This window comes from Protopterus annectens, chromosome 17.part0 (assembly GCF_019279795.1).
Source record: "Protopterus annectens isolate FY-2018-M chromosome 17.part0, PAN1.0, whole genome shotgun sequence".
NCBI lineage: Eukaryota > Metazoa > Chordata > Ceratodontiformes > Protopteridae > Protopterus > Protopterus annectens.
In genome coordinates, this window is record NC_056751.1 from 287,687,579 (window position 1) to 287,707,900 (window position 20,322).

The window sequence follows — 20,322 nt, forward strand, 5'->3', positions numbered from 1 at the left end:
GTTCCTCCTCCGACTCTTCCACTGTGTTCGGAGCCGGAGCTTGTTGGGGCTCGAATCGTCGGAACGTCGGAGCCAATACCACACCTTTTGGCTCCATCGTCGGCTCCGATCTCTTCATTGGTTCCATCCTTGGAGGGATCCAGGCACCGAGACTCCCTCGTCGGCTCCAAGGGAGCGAGTGGCATCAGACCCTTGTCCAACCCTGTTCTCCTTCTCGGGGCCTCGGCACAGGTGAGCTCAGCCCCGACATCGGCCTCGGAGCCACCCCTCTCGGTGCCGTGAGGGGTTCACATCTCTTCGGAGTGGGGACCCTCTTCTCTGCCTGATAGGGGCACCTTCGAGGTCATGAGGAGTGTGCTGACTCCTGTGTCGGCTCCACGATTCGCCCCTTCGGCTCCTCCCCCCATGGTGCCTGCATCAGTCTCTGTCCACCCATCTGACCCCAAGTGTGGAGAACAGACGCTCCAGGTCGCCCCATTGGGTGTATCTTCCTCTTCCGAGGTCTCCCCTGATCATTCAGAGGAGCCCCCTCGGAAGAGAAAATGCAAGAGGAAACATGTTGACTCCCCCGAGTCAGTCACATCTGACACCGACTTGGAGGATTCGGAAGGGTCCCCAAGGTCCCCCTCTGAGGATGTCTCCTTTTCAGATATCCTTGAGATCCTTAGGCAGAGGGGGAACTGGACTGCCCCTAACCCTTCTGAGGACAAGATGGTGTACCTGGACGCGTTTGGTTCTCACCCTTCCACCTCCTGGGTGTCTCTGCCTTTCGACCCGCTCATGGAAGTGGTGGCTCAGAAGGCATGGACAGCCCCAGATACAGTGGAATCAAATCTCCACAGGCCCACTAAATTCATTACAGCCCCATCTGACAAACAGTTTCTGACAAAGGATGTCCCTGTTGATGCCATGGTGGTGGCAGCAGCCACTAAGAAGGAGTTGGCTGACCCTTCGGTGCCTGTCCACCCACCTAATAAAGAATCTAGGACAATGGACAGGTACGGGAAGTGGATGTTTTCTTCAGCGACCTTTTCCATGCGGTCGCTGAATTATCTGTGCCATTGCACCCGCCTTCAAAGGGATCTTCTCAAGGAACTGGGTGATACCCTTCAGGATCCATCAGCTGCAGGGTCTCAGGAAAAGATTAATTCCCAGCTGGCGACCCTTAACTCTATAGTCAACTCCTCCATGTGGCTCATTTTTTATGCAGCTGATGGGGCGAGTAGGGCCACAGGTACAGGTGTGGCTTTGTGAAGACATGCCTGGATGCGGTTATGTAACTTTGCTGACCACTTTAAGGCATCCTTCACCAATACACCCTTCGATGGTTCGGCTTTGTTTGGACCACAGGTGAAGGATACCCTTACCAGGTGTGGGCAGGAAGGCAAGACTCTCTCTGCCATGGAAGTCCGTTTTTCTACTCCCTCTAGACCATACCCTAAAGGTCAGAAGAGTGGAAAAATGTTGTTTCGGAAACCCCAGAGAGTCGTGCCTGACACACGTGGCAAGTTTCCCTCCAGGGGAAGAGGAAGGAACAATAACAGACGCCGCCCGAGGGGCAGAGGGGTTCCGCAAAATCAGAGTAGCAGAGAATCTTTCTCTGACAAACCCTTTCAGCACCCCTGAGGGGCTGCCCGACTGTCCACCTTTGGAGGCAGTCAGGGGAAGATTGTCATTGTACCCAGAAGCCTGGCAACTCCTCACACAAGACAAATGGGTACGGTCTGTCATATCCGAGGGTTACAAAATCCCCTTTGCCCACACCCCTGTACAAACAAACAGGTCCCTTCCAGATGTTCCACCCGGTCTAAGGGAACAAGCAGTACTAGAAATTTCAAAACTGCTAGAAAAAAGGGCCATCCAGCCAGTCCCAGCAGACCAGCAAGGATCTGGGATTTACTCCAAGTTCTTTTTGGTACCAAAAAAGACAGGGAACTGGAGACCCATTTTGGATCTCAGCAGGTTAAACGAATCTGTTCAAAGAATGAAGTTCCGGATGGTCACGCTTCAGTCCATTCTACCCTTTTTGGGTCAGGACAATTGGATGTGCTCCATAGACCTTCAGGATGCGCACTACCATATCAGAATGCACAGATGCTCCAGGAGGTTTCTCCGCTTCCGGCTGGGAGCCAGTCACTATCAATTCAGAGCTCTGCCCTTTGGTCTCACCACAGCCCCCAGGGTGTTCACCAAATGCATGGCAGTGGTTACGGCTCACCTGAGACGGCGAGGATTCCAGGTGTTTCCATATCTAGACGACTGGCTCCTAGCTGCTTTCACCAGGCATCAGCTACTCTGAGCCAGGGATTATACCATCCAAGCTTGCTCTGAGCTAGGTATCTCTATAAACTTCGAAAAGTCTGCATTGTCGCCTTGTCAATCTATAACTTTTATAGGCGCAATATTAAATACAAAAGAGCCATCGGCAAAACTTCCCTTAGAAAGAGTATCAGACATTCGCCAACATGTTCAAACCTTACTACAGCGCAAGAGAATTCAGGTCAGATTTGTACTGAAAACCTTGGGTCTCATGGCAGCAGCAATCATGTTACTTCCCCTGGCTCGTTTTCACATGCTGATTCTTCAATGGATGCTTTTTACCCAATGGTCTTTTCAACAGCTTCCGATGTCTCACAACATAATAATCACCCAGTCATGCAAAGACCACCTTTCTTGGTGGATGGTCTCCTCTCAAGTACTTCAAGGCAGACCATCTGTTCTTCCTCCTCCTGTTGCCACGATGACAAAGGATGCCTCCCTGATCGGGTGGGGGGGGGCATTTTCAGGGCAGGACTGTCCAGGGTACTTGGCAACCCCTAGCGTACCACCTGCACATAAATGTCTTGGAGATGAGCGCAGTACTTTTAGCGTTGCAAGCTCTTCAGGACTCTCTACCTACTGGGACTATTGCAATTCAGACGGACAATATGTCTGTAGTGTGGTACATCAACAAGCAGGGTGGAACCAGGTCCTATCCTTTATGTCGAGAAGCACTCAGACTCTGGCAGTGGGTGATGATCTCTAAACGGTTTCTGATAGCAATGCACATCCCCGTGAAGTCCAATGTCATAGCGGACAGGTTAAGCAGAGCCATTCTCATGCCTCATGAGTGGTCTCTCAATCAGTTAGTAGCCGACAAAGTTTTCCGCAGATGGGGTCAACCTTGTGCAACCTTTTCGCAACCCCTCTCAACAGCAAGTGCAACAACTTCTTCACTCTCTTCCCCCTCCCCGGCCACTCCCCCAGAGATGCTCTAGTTCATGATTGGCCCCGGGGTCTTCTGTATGCATTCCCTCCCTTTCCCTTAATTCCAAAACTGATTCAGAAAGCGACCACATTGGGATCCAGGATGATCCTCATTGCCCCTTACTGGCCTCGACAAATTTGGTTCCCATTCCTGCATCGTCACCTGCTGGAGCAGCCCTGGAATCTGGACCCAGTTCCAGACCTCTTGATCCATCAGTCGGGCGGGCTGCACCAATCCCTTCAGTCTCTCACCCTCACAGCTTGGTTGCTCCACTTCCAACCTTAGCCAGGCTTCCACATATTTCTCAGCCAGTTCATGAAATCATCCTTTCTTCGCACAAATCTACTACCAGAAAGACTTATGCTAGTAAGTGGAAACGTTTCTCCTTCTGGGCAGAGGCTAGAAATATAGACCCCTTTACAGCCCCTGTCCATTACGTTCTAGATTTTTTGGCAGAACTTTTTCGAGCAGGTTCTTCATTTGCCACCATTAGAGTCCAGTTGGCTGCTATCGCTAATTTCCACGCTGGCCTGTCAGAGACCAGCATCATGTCCCACAAACTTTGTAAAGCTTTTCTTAAAGGGACGATTTTACTTAGGCCCCCGGTTAAAGATCCCCCACCTCCGTGGGATTTGAACCTGATATTAACTTCATTGATTCTCCCTCCTTTTGAACCTGTGGCTTCCTGTTCCTTAAAATTACTCTCCTGGAAGACTCTCTTCTTAGTAACCATCATCTCAGCTAGAAGAGTGTCGGAACTTCAAGCCCTCTGTATTCGTCCTCCTTATCTTGTTTTTCACAAAGATAGAGTTTCACTCAGGACTAATCCTTCCCTTTTACCCAAAATACCTTCCAAGACAAATCTGAATCAGGTTATTGATCTTCCGGTCTTTTTTCCTAACTATTCGAACAGAGCTGAACAAAAGTTGCACTATTTGGATGTCCACAGGCAATTACGTTTTTATTTGGATACGACTAAACAAACAAGAAAATTGGACCAACTCTTCCTGTCCTATGCTGAGGGCAAGCAGGGTCTGCCAGTTTCTAAAGTAACCGTATCCAGGTGGTTGGCCTTTATTATTACTTTGATTTACCAACTGAGACATAAAGAACTCCCTACAAAACCAAAAGCTCATTCCAGCAGAGCATTAGCTACGTTGGTAGCTTTTCAGACAATGCTTCCAATGGAATCTATTTGTGTTGCAGCCACATGGGCCACTCCTCATACTTTCATTTCACATTACAAGTTGGATATGGCCTCCAGGAGTTGAGCTGATTTTGGTTCCACTGTGCTCAAGAGTCTGTTCCGATGAGCCACCCAGGGCTAAGGTGCTAAGAACGCTGTCCCATCCAGCAAGAATGAAGGCGAGATAGACAACTTAACATTAAGAAGTTATGTACCTACCATAACGTTCCATGTTAGTTGTCTTTTTCTCGCCTTCTTTCTTGCGTCCCACCCTCCATCCCCCTAGCCTGGACAGACCGAGAAGAATCCTCTTTGAGGCCTTCTTCCTCTGGTTGACTCTTTTCTAGGTTACGTCCTCCTCTGTTTTTAGCACTGTAGGTAAACCTTGTAGTGGGGACAGGTGTCTCCATGGTGTTAGCTCTACCAAATGAGATCTGGGTATCTATCACCTAGCATTGTGGGATATGGGGAAGCCTCATGCCGGTAAATAGCTCTCAAGCTTTAGTAGAAGGCCGAGTCAGAGCCGAGGATCGGCTCTGAACCCATCCAGCAAGAAAGAAGGGGAGAAGAAGACAACTAACATGGAACATTATGGTAGGTACATAACTTCTTATTAGGCAGCATAGGATGGTGGTTTGCAGGATGACATTGGTGATCAAGAAGAGGAGGATGAGTGTGAGGGCAGCACCAAGGATCAAATGGTGGAAATTGAAAAAGGGTAATTGTGAGGTGATGTTCAGGGAAGAGTTAAGACAGGCACTGGGTGGCAGTGAAGAGTTACCAAATAGCTGGGTAACTACAGCAGAGCTAGTAAGAGAGATGGCTAGAAGGGTGCTTGGTGTGACATCTGGAAAGAGGAAGGAGGACAAGGAGACCTGGTGGTGGAATGATGAAGTACAGGAGAGTATACAGAGAAAGAGGTTGGTGAAGAAGAAGTGGGATTGTCAAAGAGATGAAGAAAGTAGACAAGAGTATAAGGAGATGAAGTGCATGGCAAAGAGAGAGGTGGCGAAGGCTAAGGATAAGGCGTTTGAAGAGTTGTATAAAAGGTTGGACATTAAGGAGGGAGAAAAGGACTTGTACCGATTGGCTAGACAGAGGGACCGAGCTAGTAAAGATGTGCAGCAGGTAAGGGTATTAAAGGATAATGAGGGAAATGTACTCACAAGTGAAGAGAGTGTGTTGAGCAGATGGAAAGAGTACTTTGAGGGGTTGATGAATGAAGAGAATGAGAGGGAGAGAAGGTTGGATGATGTGCAGATAGTGAATCATGAAGTGCAGTGGATTAGCAAGGAGGAAGTAAAGATAGCTATGAAGAGGATGAAGAATGGAAAGGCTGTTGGTCCAGATGACATACCTGTGGAAGCATGGAGGTGTTTAAGTGAAATGGCAGTGGAGTTTTTAACTAGATTGTTTAATGAAATCTTGGAAAGTGAGAGGATGCCTGAGGAATGAAGAAAAAGCATTTTGGTACCGATTTTTAAGAATAAGGGTGATGTGCAGAGTTGTAGTAACTACAGAGGGATTAAACTGATCAGTCACAGCATGAAGTTATGGGAAAGAGTAGTGGAAGCTAGGTTAAGAAGGGAGGTGATGATTAGTGATCAGCAGTATGGTTTCATGCCAGGAAAGAGCACTACAGATGCAATACAGTTTGCTCCTAGAGTGTTGATGGAGAAGTACAGAGAAGGTCAGAAGGAGTTGCATTGTGTCTTTGTGGATTTAGAGAAAGCATATGACAGGGTGCCTAGAGAGGAGTTGTGGTATTGTATGAGGAAGTTGGAGTGTCAGAGAAGTATGTAAGAGTGGTACAGGATATGTACATGGGTAGTGTGACAGCGGTGAGGTCTGCGGTGGGAGTGATGGATGCGTTTAAGGTGGAGGTGGGATTACATCAAGGATCAGCTCTGAGCCCTTTCTTATTTGCAGTGGTGATGGACAGGTTGACAGACGAGATCAGACAGGAGTCCCCGTGGACTATGATGTTTGCAGATGACATTGTGATCTGTAGTGAGAGTAGGGAACAGATGGAGGAGACCCTGGAGAGGTGGATATATGCTCTAGAGAGAAGAGGAATGAAGGTCAGCAGGACTAAGACAGAATATATGTGTGTGAATGAGAGGGAGGATAGAGGAATGTTGAGGATGCAGGGAGTAGAGGTGGTGAAGGTGAATGAGTTTAAGTACTTGGGATCAACAGTTCAGAGTAATGGTGAGTGTGGAAGAGACGTGAAGAAGAGAGTACAGGCAGGATGGAGTGGGTGGAGAAGAGTGTCAGGAGTGATTTGTGACAGACGAGTACCAGTAAGAGTGAAAGGGAAGGTCTAACAAGAGGGTAGTGAGACCAGCTATGTTATACGGGTTGGAGACAGTGGCACTGACAATAAGGCAGGAGTCAGAGCTTGACGTGGCAGAGTTGAAGATGTTAAGATTTGCACTGGGTGTGATGAGGATGGACAGGATTAGGAATAAGTATATTAGAGGGTCAGCCCAGTTTGGAAGGTTTGGAGACAAAGCCAGAGAGGCAAGATTACATTGTTTTGGACATGTGCTGAGGAGGGATGCAGAATATATTGGGAAAAAGATGCTAAGGATGAAGCTGCCAGGTAACAGGAAAAGAGGAATGCCTAAGATAAGGTTTATGGATGTGGTGAGAGAGGACATGCAGGTGGTTGCTATGAAAGAGCAAGATGCAGAGGACAGGAAGAAATGGAAACAGTTGATCTGCTGTGACGACCCCTAACGGGAGCAGCCGAAAGAAGAAGAAGAGGAAGATGAGTACTATATGCAGCAAGGCCTAGAGACAACTTGGATTGCTTAAAAACAATTACCTCATGGGATGAAGAAAGTTTGGTCTCATTATAGAAAAATTAAATTATTATTTGCGATTATAAGATAGTATTATCCTTAGAATCTATCCAAAGGAAATTTTCCAAGAAATCACTACTAGCAAGGGAATATATTTATATTGAGAGAGGCCCGCGTCTTAATTTATTTATTTTACAATATAGGCACCTCAAAGACCAACTAATACCGGTTTACAAAGTCTTTAAAGATGAATTTGTAAGTATGTCATTACACTTTGACATTAACCTTAATCCAAGGATATATAGACATAAAAACATGACCTTCCAAATTCTTAAGAAGTACCTGTATAATACAATTTATCCCCATTGTATGAAACTATCTAAAAGTTTCAGAGTTCCTGGCCCTTGTCTTTCAGTTTCTTTTTTTCACCCTGACAAATTGATTCAGATTAAGTGTAATTTGAATACCTGGATAGAACAACGGGCCTATAATCTGAATTTTTGGAAGTCTAAATATACTTATGTCAGACAACTTCTAAATACTTCTAAGTCTAAGTTCACCAGATTCAGCAGTAATACCGTACCTGAAAAATAGCTATGCACTTGTCATGCTAATTTATTCTGATGACACCATAATCCATACAATGCTTACCTATAAATTATTTGGGCTTTCGAATAATTAGTGATTTAACTTCTTTAAGCACATTAATTAATTTGTGAAATAAACCAGCTGTAGGCTAGATGCTTTACTCATAGCTGAGGCAGCTTTGATCTGTTGCAGTCAAACTGGCATTATCAGGGCAGCCTACAAAATATAAAATGCAAAAAATGCTTATTCAGATAGGAAAACAGAAAACTCAGATCCTTCCTACTGTAAGAAAAAACTGCTCTGTTCATAAAATAAAGGCCAATCAGTAACAATCAGAAAACAAAAATATAAATAAAAGAATTTACATTTGGAAAATACTAACTATTAAGCATGGGAGAAATACCAAATGTAGAATGTCCTACTCATCCCTCAATACATGCACTAACCAGAACCATATATTCAGCAATTAAATATATAACAAAATTTCCCAAAGTCATACATATGGCACACATTTCTAAGAGCAGTCATCTTCCAAATATATTCCACACTGTCAATTTAATTCTTGAAAGCACCTGACCATTCAACCAGCCAACCACAAACACCTAACTCTCTTAAAAGCACCCAAATCTATAAACTATTTAGGGCCTTTGCTTGGAAGTGTTTGCACAGGTACATTTATACCCCAAGTAGATTCCAAAGAATTTTTTTCTCAGACAGACTGCAAATGTTAGAGATCTGATGGGGAAGAAAGAGTTTTTTTGTTTTGTTTTCTTTTTTAGGAGTGTTTAATGAGTTGGCAGACTTTAAAAATTCTCTGCAGACTACTCTATCAGAAATACTGGGTAATCAATTTGGTGTAACTAAGGAAATTATTTTTTTCAGCTTTGATACAGACTTAGAATTGACTAGTCATAGTAAGGGCTTACTGAGTCTTCTTATGGTGGCTGCCAAAATAGCAATTACTAGAAAATGGAAATCAAAATCTAAATTAACTGTATTAGAAGTAGTGAATGTAGTAACAGCGATAAAAGAATAGAAATGGGATCTTTAGAAAAGGATAGGAGCAAATTACATAGAAAAAATGGGAATTGTGGGAACAATACATGCAGAATAATGTTTTGGAGAAAAAGTGAGATTTAAAAGAAGGCAGGACTTGAATGAGCTATGTAATGTTTGACTGACAATGACTGCATAGATTATAAGTGATGTAAAATATTCGTTATTCGCAACTAAAATATGTCAATATGTTTTGTTGTCATTTATATAAATGAATTATTGCCTATGTCACAAGAGATAATTTAATGAAGTTGTTTCTTGTTTAAAAAAGCACCAAAATCTAGTAAATAAATCAACACTAACTTGTCACCAGTTTCCTCCCAAAACTAAACCTTACAACCAGCTTATATCCTAAACCCAACACTGTTAGATAGGAAAATAAAGAAAATAAATGAACATCCAAAAATAAAAATTCTCTCTAACTAGATAAAAAACACACACATTAGTTATAACACCCAACCTCACAGCTTTATAGACTATAACTCAGCAAAACTATAATAGAAAATGCCCCAACATAAAACTATCCATAAACAGTACAAATAAGAGAAATGCAAGAAAATGCATATAATTACAAATCACTACTTCAACCAATAAGAAACATAGTAAAGTGAAAAAAATATTTATCTCAGATAACCCACTATGTCTACCCATTGCTGTTCATTTGTTACAAAAAATCTGAGGAGCCTTAATGCACTGCTAAACTACCAGAAACAGTCTAGATATACAAAATGGTAAGGTGCCAAATAAAAGAACTATTAAAATAGGAGTCACAGATAATGTTTTTATATTAAGATTGAGGTTAGAAATATGTACATTTCATGCAATAAATATGGGAACTTGCTTTCTGATGAATGACTTCAACAATCATCACTTAAGTCATACCCTACACTATAGCTACGTGATTCACACTTGCTTTTGTCTGATATGAGAACAGTTTAACTTAACAAAAGGAAAGTGTGTGCATGTGTGTGCATGTGTGTTCGCGTGTTATTCAGGGTCTGCAACAGGTGCTTGCATCCTTTTAGCTCATGACACACCTGACCACTGCCACTTACTTTAAAAAAAGTGTTTGAACTCCCACTAGTCCAATCACCTGTTTCTGCATAGCCCTCCTAAAACCAGATCCTATACACTATGTAGCCATGAAAAAGCCAGTGCTCAAGCTCACAGTAACCCATTAGCCTTCCCAGTACCTGATCCTATATACTTCATAGCTCTACTGAAGGAGTATATCAACTCAAACAATAGAATAAGCTTTAAACAGATATTCAGATGAGCTGATAAAACTGCAAAAATCAGAGGTTGAAATGAAGGAAAGGCTGGCTGAGTATGAGACTGTTCAAAAACAGATGTTTCAAAAAATAGAATTAGAGGACACAGCACATAGAGAAAACCCGAGATGTTCTGCTGTACCACAGAAGCTAGAAGGATCAAACTGTATTAATTTTATGAAGGCACAAATGAGCAACTGTATTCTGCAGCAGGACCCATTAACTGAACGGGCACACCACATGTATGCTCCAAACCTGGCCATCAGAAAGCAGCCAAGACCTATATTAGTAAAAATGTAAACCTACGTAAAGAAAGAGATGATCCTGACAAAATTGTGGCAAAAGGGCAAAGTATTAAAAGTTGGTCACACTAGACTCTTTTTGGAAAATGATTATTTACTGTACACCACTCAGAAGAGAAACAAATTTATTCCAGCAATCAGAGAATGTCGAGAGGTAGATGTAAGATTCAAGCCGGTGTATCCAGCTGTCTTCAGAATATTTTTTTCTGAAGGATCAAAGTCATTTTTTGATGCAGGACAGGCTAAGGAGGAAATGCAAAAATGTATCCAACAAAAAGTGAGAGATCAAGCAGAAGGGGGACTTTGCTTCTCATCAGTCTGATAATAGAGCACATAGAGAGACATTGAAGTCAGTGAAGCATTTTCCTTTGTTCCAAATGAAAATGCTTGAGACATACAGAAAAGCAAAGGAGTTGACTTGAATTAGGAGTACTTTGGGATTTAACAGGAGTCTGAAGTTGGGAGATAGAAATGAACAAGAATAAGACTAGCAACATGGAAATTATTGAATAAATGTGATACTGCAAAGCATCAATCATATTTGTGAAATACAGCTGTACAAGAAAAAGTGAAAAGAGTGAACTCTTGTTCTATTAAACTTTTCATGATATAAATTGCATGTTTTCTAGTAAACCATTTGTATCTGTTGTATGAGATAAAGATACTAAAGTAAACAGATGCCTTTTTTCTTTTCTTTCTTGCTGCTTTTTTAATATTAAGAACTATATATGCATTACAATGCTAAAAGAGAAAAAGGCTAGACAAAAGCATGTTTAAGTTAATAGAATGTAATCTTGGGTTACTGATGTGAGGAATGGGGTGTAAAGGTACACAGATCATAATATATTATACGTTTTCTCTTACTTTTGCACAGGTGAATGTCTGGATTATGACCCTTAGCTTAATCTAATAAGTTTTAAGTGGAAACAAGTGAATAAAACAGCACTGACTATAACAAAAAGTTTTCCTTTTAGCAAAAAATGTTTCAGTTCATCTTTAGAAGCCTGCAGTTAAGGCCTCATTTTCTTTTTTTCTTATATTTTCATGGAGACAAACTGAATATAGGGCAATACAAGAAAACTAAGGCACTTGTTTCTTCAAGGCTAAAAGATAACATTTTAACATTTTCTGAAAGCATGCAAATTGTTTTTCATACATCAGAGGTGAATAAAGATAAAAAAGACAGCAATTAGACTAAGTAGAAACACAGGCATTAACATGCATCTTAGTATGGATAACCTCAACTTTAGGTTAAATAAGCCATGTGTTTGCAGCTGTCTATTTTGGGCAATTGTTTCTATTAGAATGGTTAAACTTTGTTATTTGAAGATGTACATAGTTTTGTGCACTTGTATTAAGTTAACATGTTATGGGAGGTGTTCTGTGGTGTGTTTTTTAAGGGTTTTCATTAAAACAAAACATCTTGTAAAACATGACATAGGTTCCAAAACTGATAAGAAAAACTGTAAAAAGGATCATCCTGCCAAAGATTACTGGATGTATGTAACACAAAAGGTGGAACTAGACATTATGAAAAGTTGTCATATATAACAGGTGAGAATAATCACTTATCATAATGGCAATACTTTCCATATTATCTTGTAATGTGAATAGTCTCACAGGTATAGAAAAAAAGAATATTTAATTATATTAAGAAATGCAGAGTGCAAGTAGCAATGTTACAGTACACACATTTGGAAAGAAGTTAGCATATCATTTTGGTAAAGAAAGGATTTCAGGAGAGATATGTAGCAGAATATCAGGTACAAAGAAAAGAGGAATACTTATATTAATTGCTAGAGGAGTTCCAATTAGGATTACATAGGCATGTATTTATATTCCACCTAAAACTGCTATTATGGAGCATAAACAATTTTTGAGGAAATAATCAGCTTTCAGCAAGGAATATTACTTTTAGGTTGGGACTGGAATTTGATTTGCAACAATGAGGACATATCTGGAAGACCTAGAAGGGAAAATATAACAAACAAGGGTAGATTTCTGAAGAAATTTATGAAAATATTTGGTATTTTTGGTATGGAAGATGTGACTTCACTAGTAGGAACTCAGGGAGAATTTAATTATTGCTCCCCAAGGTACAATACCTGGGCCAAACTAGACAGAAATTATATTTCACAGGAACATGTGCATTTAATAAGAACTTTGTCACATATCAAATAACTACTTCAGATTGTATGCCAATAATTGCTAAAATAAAGATCAGAAAAGATCAAAGCAAATTACTCACCTTTGCTCACCAAAGACACACTCTCTCTCGTGAAAGAAAAGGACAAGTCCTGACAACAATGGCTAAAAACTAAACCTGCAGCAGTCTCACAAAAATACAAAGAACTATTTAATCTATCAAAAAAAATCAACAAAGAAAAAATCCTGGCATACCATTAATAACATCTTGCATCCTGGCTTGGTGAACCCTCCCAAACCTACAACTTCTCACACATCATGCACAATACACAATGCACACAATACAAGTAGCACCTATGCTTTCTCTCTTAACCCTGTCTCCACAGGTCTCTTCAACTTAAACTGAAACCTTGCTCTCCCTCTACTGATAACCTCCCCCCTCTCTTTCTTAAACTTGCAGCTCATTCTATAGCTTATTCTGTCTCTAGCCTAAAAAACTGATATATCCAAGAATCCACTGTCCCAGACATCTGGAAATCTTTTTATATCATTCCATTTTGCAAAGAAGGCAACTCCACTGACCCATCCAACTATACACCCATTGTAATCCTATCTCCACTATCCAAAATCCTGGAAAATTTCATTCATAATCAGCTTCTAAACTATCTAATCAATGAAAATCTTCTACCCCCACTCAACACAGCTTTAGGCCATATCATAGCACATCAACAGCCCTCACTATTCTGGTTCTCAAGCTACCTCTTAAACAGGCTCCAGTCTGTCAGATGGCAATGTACCTGTTCCCTTTTATTACTCAATATAATCTAAATTCCAATGATATTTGGGCAATAGTTTTAAAAACTGGCCATTGGTCATTAATTCAGTTAACCTTATTGAGAAGTTAGGGGAACGTCCTTTTGTTATATACAGAAGAAGTAATAATTTAAAAGAAATATTACAACGAACATCACATTCCCATGTCACAGCAAGGACTAGAGGCTCATTTAAATGCGCCATTGTAATATGTGTAAAGTTATAACGACAGGTAACTCTTTCTTTGTTAGAAATATAAGGTACCAGATAAACCATAGGATATCTTGCGAATCTAAATCGGTGGTCTACATTGCTTTGTGCAACTGTTGCCCATCGTTTTATATAGGAAAATCGAATCGCAAATTAAAAGAAAGAGTTTACCAACACCTTTACGCAATAAAAAAACCACTGCTGGAGAATGCTTTAGCAAAACATGTACATAATAACCCAGGGCACTCATTTAGATTTATGGGTATTGACCAGGTACCTTTTAATATTAGGGGTGGTCCTGTTGAAACCATTCTTGAATGTACTGAATTAGCTTGGCAGTTGAATCTAGATGCATTTAGACCTGTTGGCCTAAATGAGAACTGCAATATTTCATGTATATTGAAGCTGAAAAGTTATTTTAGGTAAATGTTTCAGACTTCTTCTTTAAGAACAGTATGTTACTGACTTCTTGTGTAGTAATACTGATAGGTTCTTTTGAAAAATGGTTTTATATTACTAAAAGTACATTTTTACAATATACAATGAATGTATTTTTAATTTTAGTACAAACAGTTTTTGTTAAGTACTTATTGGTTTGTTTTTAATTATGTAATTGTTTTTAATTAAGCTCACATGATTAGGTTTGTTTTGTCACTTCCTCTATGAGAATATTTAAATGTTTTTGTTAGCTGTTTCCATTTGTATTTTCTTCTGATGAAGCTGAGGCAGGAGCCACGGCGAAAACGTTACTTTTTAAGAATAAAAACTTTTGCGTTAAAGAAGTTACTTTGAATTCTCAATTCCTTTGGTTAGAGTTGGCTTTCCGGCTCCAAGGTTGCTGTTTTTCAGTTTTTTGCACCAGTTTGTTTGCTTTTTTACTACCGTTTGTTCTTTCAAGGCTAAAAGATAACATTTTAACATTTTCTGAAAGCATGCAAATTGTTTTTCATACATCAGAGGTGAATAAAGATAAAAAAGACACCAATTAGACTAAGTACAAACACAGGCATTAACATGCATCTTAGCATGGATAACCTCAACTTTAGGTTAAATAAGCCATGTGTTTGCAGCTGTCTATTTTGGGCAATTGTTTCTATTAGAAGGGTTAAACTTTGTTATTTGAAGATGTACATAGTTTTGTGCACTTGTATTAAGTTAACAGGTTATGGGAGGTGTTCTGTGGTGTGTTTTTTAAGGGTTTTCATTAAAACAAAACATCTTGTAAAACATGACATAGGTTCCAATACTGATAAGAAAAACTGTAAAAAGGATCAGCCTGCCAAAGATTACTGGATGTATGTAACACAAAAGGTGGAACTAGACATTATGAAAAGTTGTCATATATAACAGGTGGGAATAACCACTTATCATAATGGCAATACTTTCCATATTATATTGTAATGTGAATAGTCTCACAGGTGTAGAAAAAAAAGAATATTTAATTATATTAAGAAATGCAGAGTGCAAGTAGCAATGTTACAGTACACACATTTGGAAAGAAGTTAGCATATCATTTTGGTAAAGAAAGGATTTCAGGAGAGATATGTAGCAGAATATCAGGTACAAAGAAAAGAGGAATACTTATATTAATTGCTAGAGGAGTTCCAATTGTGATAGAAGAGAGAGAAAAAAAGATAATAATGGCAGATTAGTGGTAGCAAGGGGCTGCTGGCAAGGGATGAGGATTACATAGGCATGTATTTATATTCCACCTAAAACTGCTATTATGGAGCCTAAACAATTTTTGAGGAAATAATCAGCTTTCAGCAGGGAATATTACTTTTAGGTTGGGACTGGAATTTGATTTGCAACAATGAGGACATATCTGGAAGACCTAGAAGGGAAAATATAACAAACAAGGGTAGATTTCTGAAGAAATTTATGAAAATATTTGGTATTTTTGGTATGGAAGATGTGACTTCACTAGTAGGAACTCAGAGAGAATTTAATTATTGCTCCCCAAGGTACAATACCTGGGCCAAACTAGACAGAAATTATATTTCACAGGAACATGTGCATTTAATAAGAACTTTGTCACATATCAAATAACTACTTCAGATTGTATGCCAGTAATTGCTAAAATAAAGATCAAAGCAAATTACTCACCTTTGCTCACCAAAGACACACTCTCTCTCGTGAAAGAAAAGGACAAGTCCTGACAACAATGGCTAAAAACTAAACCTGCAGCAGTCTCACAAAAATACAAAGAACTATTTAATCTATCAAAAAAAATCAACAAAGACAAGAAAAAATACTTCTACAATCCCCAGTTCTCCCAAAAGTCTAATCCTAAAAAATCCTGGCATACCATTAATAACATCTTGCATCCTGGTGAACCCACCACCACTAACCCCTACCCAAATAATTCTTCCCTTGAAACTGCCACTTTACTCAAAACCCACTTCATCAAATCAATTCAAAAACTTGGTGAACCCTCCCAAACCTACAACTTCTCACACATCATGCACAATACACAATGCACACAATACAAGTAGCACCTATGCTTTCTCTCTTAACCCTGTCTCCACAGGTCTCTTCTACTTAAACTGAAACCTTGCTCTCCCTCTACTGATAACCTCCCCCCTCTCTTTCTTAAACTTGCAGCACATTCTATAGCTTATTCTGTCTCTAGCCTAAAAAACTGATATATCCAAGAATCCACTGTCCCAGACATCTGGAAATCTTTTTATATCATTCCATTTCGCAAAGGAGGCAACTCCACTGACCCATCCAACTATACACCCATTGTAATCCTATCTCCACTATCCAAAATCCTGGAAAATTTCATTCATAATCAGCTTCTAAACTATCTAATCAATGAAAATCTTCTACCCCCACTCAACACAGCTTTAGGCCATATCATAGCACATCAACAGCCCTCATATCCTTCACTCACACTGTTGCCAAAGCTAAGGACAAAAATCTCCTGGTATCTTGCCTTTTCCTTGACCTCTCAAAAGCTTTCGATACAGTCTCTCATTCAAAACTACTCACCAGACTTACTGATCTCAACCTCTCCTCCACTATTCTCTGGTTCTCAAGCTACCTCTTAAACAGGCTCCAGTCTGTCAGATGGCAATGTACCTGTTCCCTTTTCCTACCTATCCAAACTGGCATCCCTCAAGGCTCAACCCTTAGCCCCCTCCTTTTCAATATCTTTACCAATCATCGCTCCAAATCCTGTACCACTTCCTCCCTTATACAATACACTGATAACTCTACCCTCATCTCTTGTGCCGACAACACACCCAAACTTCTTTTCATCACCCAAAACTCCTTATCTGTGGAAAAATGGCTCACAGAACACCAACTCATTCTTAACCCCAAAAAGTCTAAGCTCCTACTATTTCTTAAAAATTAGACAACACAGAGCCTGACTGCATAAAAGACTTTACTGGTGCTTCCTGGTACCTCCCTTTGAAGGCAGAGGCCAAGGTACCAGGAAGAACCAGTAACGTCTTTTATGCAGTCAAGTTTTGGCTCTGTGTTGTTTAATTTTTAATTTTTATTTTTTATTTTTGTGTGATTGTTATTCCTACTATTTCTTCCCATCTCTCTCTCTCACCATAAATCCTCCTTTATAATTTATTCTCTGGATAACACCCTCATCAAAGCAGAACCACACTAAACTGTTTGGTATTATAATTGATGACCAGCTAAAATTCAACATCCATATTCAACACTGCATCAAAAAAACTAATCAGAAACTTGCTCTGCTCTATAGAAATAAAAAAATTCCTCACTCCTAACTCCAGGCGCTCCATAGCCCAAGCCTTCCCCATTCCATGTGTTCTCTATGCCTCCCCTATCTTCACCCATCTCCAGTCAACCCTTCTCTCCAAACATGAGCAAACCTACAATAGCATAGCCAGGTTCACATGAAACCTACCTTACAAATCACATCACTGCCTGAAACAGCTTCAGTGACTGGAATTCCCTCAGCTCCTACTACTTTCCCAACTGCAGCTCACACACTCCTTACTAAACAAATCCCTAGCCTGCCCATCTCTCTCCTCCATATTATCTCCTTACATCCCTACCTGTACTCCTCGTAGCTCAGACCAGTACCTTCTATGCATCTGCAAGTCAAACAAAACTATAGGTAAACCTCCTCTAGAAGCACTCAGTGTCCCTTGCCTGGAATAAGCTCCCACCTAGCCTTCGCAGTATGACTAGTTCCTGTTGCTTCAAGACAGAGGTCAAATTTCACCTCCTCAAAACAAGCTCTTGCCTATGTCTAAATCCTCCATACACTTATATATCCTCTCCTTCTTACTTTCCTCATCTCTTCTATAATCTTGTAACATATTAACCAATCTGTTGATGAATTGCAATACCAAAGGATATGTTACCAAGTGAATGGTGAATCTAAATTGTCATTACCTGTATCTATTATTTATAATTATGTAGCATTTTTAATGACAGATTATTAATGCCAAATTCATACCCTCTTAATTACTGTATTATTGCCTAGTATGGAAAATTTTGATTAGTAATCCTGGAGCTTTCCTTCAGTTTATTTTTGTACATGCTTTCTTAGTCTCTGCATTTTTGCTTAGTTTGTAACTTCATTTTTGGTAATAAGGAGCTTTTCTCCATTTTTGTATACTGCCTAATCATGTCATCTGTCTGTTTTTTTATTGTAATGCTGGAGCTTTTCTTCTTGGGACTCCACTGAAAATGGGCCATTGGCTCAGATGGACTAACCCAGTTAACAAATGTCAAATAAATAATAAATATATAAATAAATAAAAATGCAGAGCAATGAAGTAAAAATAAGACACTGGTGCTTCCATACCTATCTACCTGTTAAAAAGAGAGGGATTTAAGGAACAGGTAGTGGAAATTATTCAGAGTTATTAGGGAAGATAGAAAGTACTCCAGAAGTTACAGCTACTGAATGGGATAAAATGAAAGTGGAGTTTAAAAATAGGGTGGAAATAAAAGAAAAAGAGATATGTTTATGAATTAATAAGAATTATTCAAAGGTGCTGAGAGAGGTTAAAGTATTACAGAATAATTAGAATCTCACAGTACAAGAAGAGGCATAAATGCAAATCTCTAAAGGGAAAATAAGGTAGTACCTGGATAATATGCATGAGTTTATAAAGACTGCTGTTGAACAACAGTTTTTGATAACTCAAGAGGACATAAACTTTTGGCACAACAGCTTAGATAACAGAAAGAAGAAATGATTGCCAAATGTAGGGAACCTATAACAAGAAAAATTACAAGAGATCCTGTAGAGGTATTACAGATATTTTGAAAATTTTACGAAAATTTGTATAAAGTAGAGAAATTGGGAAATCAAGAAAAAGCATAGAAGGAAATATTATGAAAGACTTAAATATGTCAAGATTAGAGGTAGATGAGGCTCAACAATTAACAGCTAAGATAAGAGGAGATGAGATAAAAATTGTGATATATAACGAATCAGGAAATTCTCGAGGAATAGATGGTACTCGGGTGAAAGACTGGACAGTAGGAGGGAAGAAAGTGATAAAGATCTGGAAGATTTTGTTTAACAGTATTTTAAAAGAATGTGAAGTATCAACATCCTAGAAAAAAGCTGTGGTGGCTGTAATACCTAAAGACAGAAAAGTCCCATCAGATTCAACTTCATATAGGCCCATTTCAATTTTAAATGATGATTATAAAGTGTTTATGTCAATAATGGATAAAGAGTGGCAAAGGTGCTACCAAAATTGATAGATATGGATCAGTGTGGTTTTATGGAGGGGAAGCAAACATTTGACAACATTAACAGAACAGTGATGATCCAGATGGAAGCCGAATGTTGGTGGGTCTTGATGCAGAGAAAGCATTCAACAGAATAAGCTGGATTTTATGAGTAGGGCAATGGAAGCATTTACATTTCCTGATACAATAATAAAGTTAATTAGGAGGATATATGAGGGACTGGAGGCAAAAATCAAAGTGGGAGGATTTTTCTGTAACAGAGGAACCAGGCAGGGTTGTCCTTTTTCCCCTTTGTTATTTATATTCTATTCAGAAACATTTGCAAAAAAAAAACTAAATAAAATAAGGGACTCATTACTTCAAAGACATATTTGGCATGTTATTCAGGAAAAGATGGCTTTATTTGTAGATGATATTATTTTTTACCTGATAGAGCCAGAAAAAGACATCTCAGTGTTGTGGGACATGAAACCATTCCGGGGGGGAGGGGGGGGTCGAGGTATAAAATTAATGAAGATAAAACAAAGGCTATAGTTGTAAACTAGGTACCCTCACAAGAATTGGTTCAGCAATACTCATATTTATGGGGACATGATAAATGAAGTTATGAGTTAAAAAGGACGTTGTTATGGCAGCTATGGATAGTTGGGAAGAGTCTAAAAAATACAAAAACTGAGAAATTGGAAGCTGTTGTCTATGGATGTAGATAGCAAGATACAAACAGTAAAAATGTTTTTAGTCCCTTTAGTTTTATACACAGGTCAGGCATAATTAATAATGAGCTGAAGGATTTTTTTTTTATGGAAGTAGAAGAAGGCAATAGTCAGGTGGAATAAGTTGATCCTTCCAATATAACAAGGAGGTTTAGGATTACATGATTTGAAGGGATATTTTAGAGCTACACAGTTAAGGCTCTTATACATAACACAAGCAGAAAGCCACAATTCAAAGTGGAAATGGATGATGATGATGCAGGAGAAAATTCAAGTAATAATGA